This window comes from Adiantum capillus-veneris, chromosome 17, assembly GCF_014529385.1.
Source record: "Adiantum capillus-veneris isolate H3 chromosome 17, ASM1452938v2, whole genome shotgun sequence".
Taxonomy (NCBI): domain Eukaryota; kingdom Viridiplantae; phylum Streptophyta; class Polypodiopsida; order Polypodiales; family Pteridaceae; genus Adiantum; species Adiantum capillus-veneris.
In genome coordinates this window covers 105,802,936-105,809,897 of record NC_140947.1, presented here as the reverse complement: position 1 = coordinate 105,809,897, position 6,962 = coordinate 105,802,936, and the positions used below count along the sequence as shown (strand labels likewise).

The 6,962-nt window shown below is 46.4% G+C and overlaps 1 pseudogene; it reads left to right on the top strand.

The window, feature by feature from the left end:
- Positions 1-3,317: 3,317 nt before the first annotated feature.
- LOC147437832 (brefeldin A-inhibited guanine nucleotide-exchange protein 3-like) lies at positions 3,318-3,901 on the top strand (annotated as a pseudogene).
- The last annotated feature ends 3,061 nt before the right edge of the window (positions 3,902-6,962 follow it).

The following is a 6,962-nucleotide window of genomic DNA, read 5'->3' as shown; positions in this document are numbered from 1 at the left end:
TCCCATGTATACCCTCTTTTTTTTTATTGTTGAGGATGTGTCCAACGGGCTTGAATAGTTGGCCACTTGCAAAGTGGGAGAGATTCAAGGTATCAAGATGAAATGTTAAATCTAAAGGAGATTTTACACATGATTGGATGTGTGTTATGTTGAACCTTGCACTTCAACATGGTATGCTTTATGATAAGACCACTAATTGGGTCAACCCTTTGCATAAAGGAGGGGATGTGAGGAATGTAAATAACTATTGGACTATAATGATTGGGTCTCTTATGGAAAAGTTGTTGGGGTGCATAATAAAAATGAAATTAAGTGATTGGGATGAAAAGAATGGCGAGTATGGAAAAGAACAAGTGGGTTTATGTCAACATCATAGCACCACTGACCATCTTGTGGGGGATTTCAAACTCCGAGCAAAAAATTTTGAGCAATCATAAAACCGAGCAGAACCAAACACGATTGATATAAAGGAAAATCATAAAAGGCATTTGCATAATAAAAGACATACAATAGTTTAGCTATCCATAGAGACCCCCCCCCCCCCTGTCAATGGCACATCCATACAGTCCCAGCTTGTAGTAGTTGTAATTTTGTTTCAACTCTTTTTTATTCCGAACATGGTATCAGATTCACTATGTTGTAACGGCTTGGCCTCATAGGTCATTTTGGCCTTTTGAAGACGTTAATATATCATTTCATCTGTGTGTGTGTGTGTGTGTGTGTAAAATGCATTTCTTGGGGAATGCTTACAAGTATGGATGCTAACCAACCAACCGCACAAATGTTACAATCAGGTGTTCCTGACACGAATGGACCTATGCACCTAGGTACGCAGACCAAATGGGAGAGAGATATATATTCAAAGTCTTATTTGGGTATGCTCATAACATCACCCACATAAACATCATCATCATCATATCCATTTGCAGATTTCGAATCATGCACTAAAATGTTGAAACCCCATTACATCGTGCAATGGAGTAGAGAATGTCCCCCCTCTCGATGTGGTGAGTAGGTGGTATACTTGGGTTTGCTTGGTTTGCAGAGAAATGGCTTAAATATATTTTAAATGCTCCATGCAATGCCACAGAGAACGTCAATGCTTGTTGTTTTTGCCACCACTGTGTCTTTACTATGTTTCTCGCTGCCTTAGCATGTAACATGCTCTTAGGTTTCTTCTAAGCTGCAGGTAGTAAACGAACCCACAAGCACAAGTCACAATATTTGGCTACATTGGAAAACCTCTCTCTCTCTCTCTCTCTCTCTCTCCCTCTCTCTTCTTTTTTTCCTACATGAATTGCAACTGATTGTAGCGAAGAAATCATGAGCTTCTATTGAAGAGAAGCTATGCAAGGAAAGGAATGGCCAACTACAATGGGGCCCATTTATTTAAAAGGTAACAATAGCTTGGAAAATCTAGTATCTAGGAGCGGCAGAGTTTAGTTTTCAGGACTCGGTAGAGACTTGTACAGTGAGTGCCGCGGGATAGCTTGAAACTGCAGCTGGAGATGGCGGCCAAGATGACGGGGCGATTGAGGAGGCCCAGCACGCCCAGCGGGATATTGTTGCACACGCACGGTAGCGATGATGATTTGATTATCTGACAATATTCACTCCCCAACACCGGCCTTGGTGGTGCCGCCCCCATCACGTAATTGACACACTTCATTCTTAGCCCCTTCAAGGTGGTCGAGCACAACGCTGCCCCTTGAACCACCTCCGCTCCCTACAAGGCCCCACAATAGGCCATGAACACAAGGACAGAAGCTATCCCCACTTTCAAGCTTGTCATATCTGCTTCGCTTCACCATGACGTTTGCCTCATTTGCACCCTGATTGCACTTAGATCTGGAGTCGATGATCCTCTCTCTCTCTCTCTCTCTCTCTAAATAAAACAACCCCTCCTGAAACAATTCGCACCGGCGTGGACCACTTCAAGAGTTTTTTTTAAAAAGTTTTTGGACGTCATCTTTTAATTTGCATCTACTATGCCGACACTCTTTCGGTCTCTCTCTCGCTCGTGTACGTATCCCGTAGCAGGTAGATTGAGCTTCCTATGAGCCAATCTCTCTCTCTCTCTCTCTCTCTCTCTCTCTCTCTCTCTCCCAAAACCTAAAAAAAACTGCTGGAAATAGTCCACGTCGGCGTGGACTGTTTCCAACAGTTTTTTTTAAACGTTTTGGGAGTATGTGTGCACCATTCTGGAAAAAGTGCTAAAACAAGGAATGAGTAAAAGATTCCATTAAATGTAAGGGAGGATCCGAAGAAGTGCGGCCAATTGGCAGGAGGGGAAGAGGCATGTGCCTTGTCAGGTGGAGGACAGATGTTGAGAATGTCTCTGGCGACTTCCACACCGACCTCGCGTCGACTTCGTTCGATACAAACTCTCTCTCTCTCTCTCTCTCTTGCCCCAACCTGCGACTTGCTGAACCTGCAGTCTATTGGTGTGCAGAGGGGCAGAAGGGCAAGCGGTGATGGCAGTACTTAGGTCTGTGTGTGTGTGTGTGTGCGCGTGCGCTGTGGACAACATTCAGACCTTGTCGTGTTTGCAGACATGGTCATCACGAGCCTTAGGTTGGGGGGCAGGACGAGGTGGGTGTGACAAAGGCGCATGAACATAGGGTGGGTCTACAGGTTCCGAGTTTTTCAGTGCCTATTGTGAGTGGGACGGAGGTTGCTAGGGGCGCCGTTAACGTGATGAGCCACAGCCAGTTGACGAAGTGCACGTAAGGGGGTGGCGATGAGGGAATTTTCTTTAAAGTATGCCAGTATGTATGTATTGGGAGAGAGAGAGAGAGACCAAAGCCTAAAGCGCTGACTGTTTCCATCAGTTTTTTTTAAAGGTTTTGGGGGAGAGAGAGAGAGAGAGAGACGTAGTGGCAGGCGTTGAAATACCCACTACCGGGGCCGCTCCTCTTGACGAGCTACAAGAGAATCTGGTGTCTGATCCAACCACCTCACCAGTGAAGACGCCTCTCTCTCGACGAAGAATTTGGTGCCTGATCCAACCACCTAACCTGTGAAGAATTCTCTCTCTCTCTCTCTCTCTCTCTCTCTCTCTCTCTCTCACACACACACAACCTTAATTTTTTTTTGCTAAAAACAGTTCGTGCCGGCGCAAATTGTTTTCAACAGTTTTTATTAAAAGTTTATATTGACGGGTACCGGGGCCGCTCCTCTTGACGAGCTACGAGAGATATGGGCAGGCTCGGCCATATTTTGTAAGCTGCCACAACAGTAATACGAAGCAATGCTTCTGGAGTCATTACTACAGAAAAAATGAACAATTTTGTAACCAGCAAATTGGAAGTTTTGAGATGAATCAAATATTTAGTACACCAAGTCAAAATCTCAACTGTGAAGCTGTAGTTGATTTTGTAAAAGCATTATGTAAGGTCTCCATGGAGGAACTTCGATCTCCTACTGATCCCGGGTCTTCAGTCTTACAAAGAGTGTGGAAATCATGTATGAGACGTTAAACTCATCTTGTTGCTTTCCAATAGTGTTTCTGTCTCCAATTAGGAGCAGCAGCTTCTCCATGTCCTCACATGTTCTTTTGTTTAATTGTTTGCATAGGCATTACAATATGAACAGAATCAGGCTGGTCTGGTCGTCAATTTGGCATGTGCTCTCATTTTTTTTTTATTAGTGTTGGTTGCTCTGAAAATCTTTCCATTGCCATAGTTCTTTCAGCTCTGAAGGAAGCTGCAATAGAGACATTACCTGATGTGAAAAAGGTTGTGGAAAGTGCAGAGGCACAAGCGGCACGAACTATGCAGCAACATGGACTAAAGACTGGCCGCTACGCAGAAAGAAACGACAGCATGGAACAAACTGCATTATACCGTGTCTGATATCAAGTCATGCATAGCTGTGCAGTTACTTCTTGTCCAGGTTAATTTTTGGCATCCTCCTGCCAGGTAGTGCTTCGTTGAGCTCTCACTATGGTTGTTCACTTTTGTAGCAAGAAAGAAAAATGTGCTTTCTCATGTAGCTTCCTGAAGCTTTTGTTGGCATAGCAAGGTATTTCAAAGAGATTTGAGTGATATGAGACCGAAGATCCACGTTACAGGTTACCGACAAGGGCGGTCAGTCGCGTTGTTGCTACTTCTTTGCTCGCTACTTCATCCCTACAGTTGCTGCTACCACTGCAGTCTTTTGCAGACTCCTACAATACTCTCTCACGACGCCGTTGTTGCTACTCATTTTAAAGATTCCCCCGGATCCTGCAATCGTGAAACCTCATCTTGTTTAATTTAATTGGTAAGCTTAATGTGCCGTTGTTGCTACTCATTTTAAAAGATTCCCCGAATCCTGCAATCGTGAGACCTCATCTTGTTAATTTAATTGGTAAGCTTAATGCCCGTTTTTCAGCAACACCATAAATGAACGCCTTCGACGGTATAAATATCTTGATCCCTGGTGACAGACTGAGGCAATTGTTCATTCAAGCCAACTTTCTGTTGATAGATTTTCGTTGCCACCAAACAACGAGTAGTCATCTGAACCCGAGCAACAGAGCTCTGCCTCCAAGAAGTTAGACACTAGATTTGAGCTCGCAGTCGAGAGCACCGCTGTTGCAGCTGCCACAATCTTTGCTTTAGCTTTAGTACCCTCATGCTTTTGCATATCATACATGATTTATTTTTGCAATTACTTGTCAGCTACCAATATCTCCTCAATTTCATTCTTGTACTCCTTGAGCATCAGACGCATGCACTCCATCAGCATTCCTGTTGACGGACGCAAAGCAGACCCCGAACCCCGACGGCCTCTAAAACAACGGGGTCCGAATGGCGCGCCTCGAGTCTGCCACGGTAAAGTGAACAGGGGGCACCACCTAGCTTTGAGCGGCTAGGACCCAAACCACGATGATATGAACACAAACTCACACACACACACACACACACACACACACAGAGAGAGAGAGAGAGAGAGAGAGAGAGAGAGAGAGAGAGAAATTTTCAAATGATGAAAACCCTCGGGGGTGTGAGGGTGAATTATTTCTGCAACATTTACAAAGTGGCATGCCGTGGTGGTAAAGAGATAGGGAGAGAAGATGGTGCAACCTACTTGGTGCGTTCTCTAAGACGACTCAATGATTGTGAATACTTACTACCAAGAGCGTGTATACGTGTGTGCATCGACCATTGGAGTCGAGAGATGGATGTGGTTCCCTTCGCATGGTGCAATTCCCAAAGCAAACCCAACACACAAACCCCCCTTCCCGTGATGATGATGGTGTCAATCCTTCCCACTACACTCTACCAAATGCTTGGCTCCTCATGAATTGCCCCCCCCTGATAGTGACCTCTTAGTGCCAATTTATAGGTGTTGGTTGCTTGGATTATGGTAATCTTAGTGTGGTTAGGGTAAGTTTAATCGGGGAGACAAAGCAAGTGGTGGGCCCGGTGTGGTTGACCCTTGCTTTGTTTTGGGAGGTTATTAAAAGATGGGAATCTCTAAGTGGGCCTTTGTGACCACCACTTAAAGAGAGGATATTTACAAAAAATGGAAATTTACAATGGCTCGGGTGAAAACTAAAGATAATGATGAAAATAACCTATAAATTACAGGAATGGCGTCGTGGTTGCGTGTTGCCGACGAACGGTGTGTCGTCGGTGCGTCGATGTCGAACGTACTTCTTTTTGGAGTCGGCCGGGGCATGCCTTCGGCGCATTTTCTCTTTTTGTTGTTGGCAGCGCGTGCTTTGAATCCTTCTTCTTTATTCGTCGATGTCGTAGTCGTAACCTTTGTTTTTGTTTTTTTGTATTTGTGGTGCGGTGCGTATATGCGTGTGTGTATGTATTGGTGCATGAGAGCGAATGTGTGTGTATGTATATGTATGTGTGTACACGTAAACGTGCGTGGGAAGGGGGGATTTAATATATATATATATATATATATTTGACGGCCGGCTGCCTGCTAAACTACGCGAGGCGGATGGGGGGGGGGGGGGGAAGATGGGGTAGAGAGAGAGCGTGAGTGTGTGCGTGTGTAGGTATGGTGTGTGTGGGTATGGTGTGTGTGTAGAGAGCGGATGACGGTCTGCTGCGGCCTGAGCGCCCGGGTGGGAGAGAGAGAGGGTGGTTCTGTTGTGGGCTCGTGCACAGCGCCAAAGGGGGAGAGTGATGGTGTGTGTGTGTGTGTGTGTGGAGAGAGAGAGAGAGAGAGAGAGAGAGAGAGAGAGAGAGAGAGAGAGGGAGGTTCTACTCCTACTGTCCGTGAGAAGGAGAGAGAGAGAGAGATTGGTTTGCGCGGCCTGAGCGCCCGAGAGGGAGAGAGAGAGGGTGGTCCGCGCCTTCGGGCTGAGAGAAGGAGAGAGTGTGAGAGGGAGAGGGAGGGATAGGGTGTGTGGGTAGAGAGGGTGTGTAAGGGAGGGAGTGTGTGTGGATAAGGGAGAGAGAGGGAGTGTTTTTCGGCGCCTTCACAGGCGAGAGAGAGAGAGAGAGAGAGAGAGAGAGAGAGAGAGAGTGAGGGAGAGAGAGGGATAGGTCCGCGCCTTGTGGGCCACCGGACAAGAGAGTGAAGGAAGGGGGGGTTTTTTTTTTGGCAATGGAGTGGGGTAGGGGAGATGTGTGGGTGAGAGAGAGAGGGAAAGCATCTACTGTCTTGCATGGGAGCTTAAGGATGAGAGGAGGGGGGCAAGTCAATGGATGGGAGTGAGGGAATATATTAGCGGGCCAAGGGGGAGGGAATGAGGCCGAGGGGAGGGTGAGGCGAGCGGGTGGGGAAGAGGGGGGAGGGGTTGGGAGAAGAATATTAGCGAGCCAAGGGAGGGGGGGGGGTCATGAGAGTGGGGGTAAATTGGGAGATCAGAGGATATTAGAGAGGGGTATGTAGGGAAAATGAGAGAGAGAGAGAGAGGGGGGGTGTTATTTTATCCAATGCCTGTTGGGCGGGGGGGGGGGGGGGGGGGAAATAAGGTTTTTTTCTCTTTTTTTTTTTTGATTTTCGAAAGT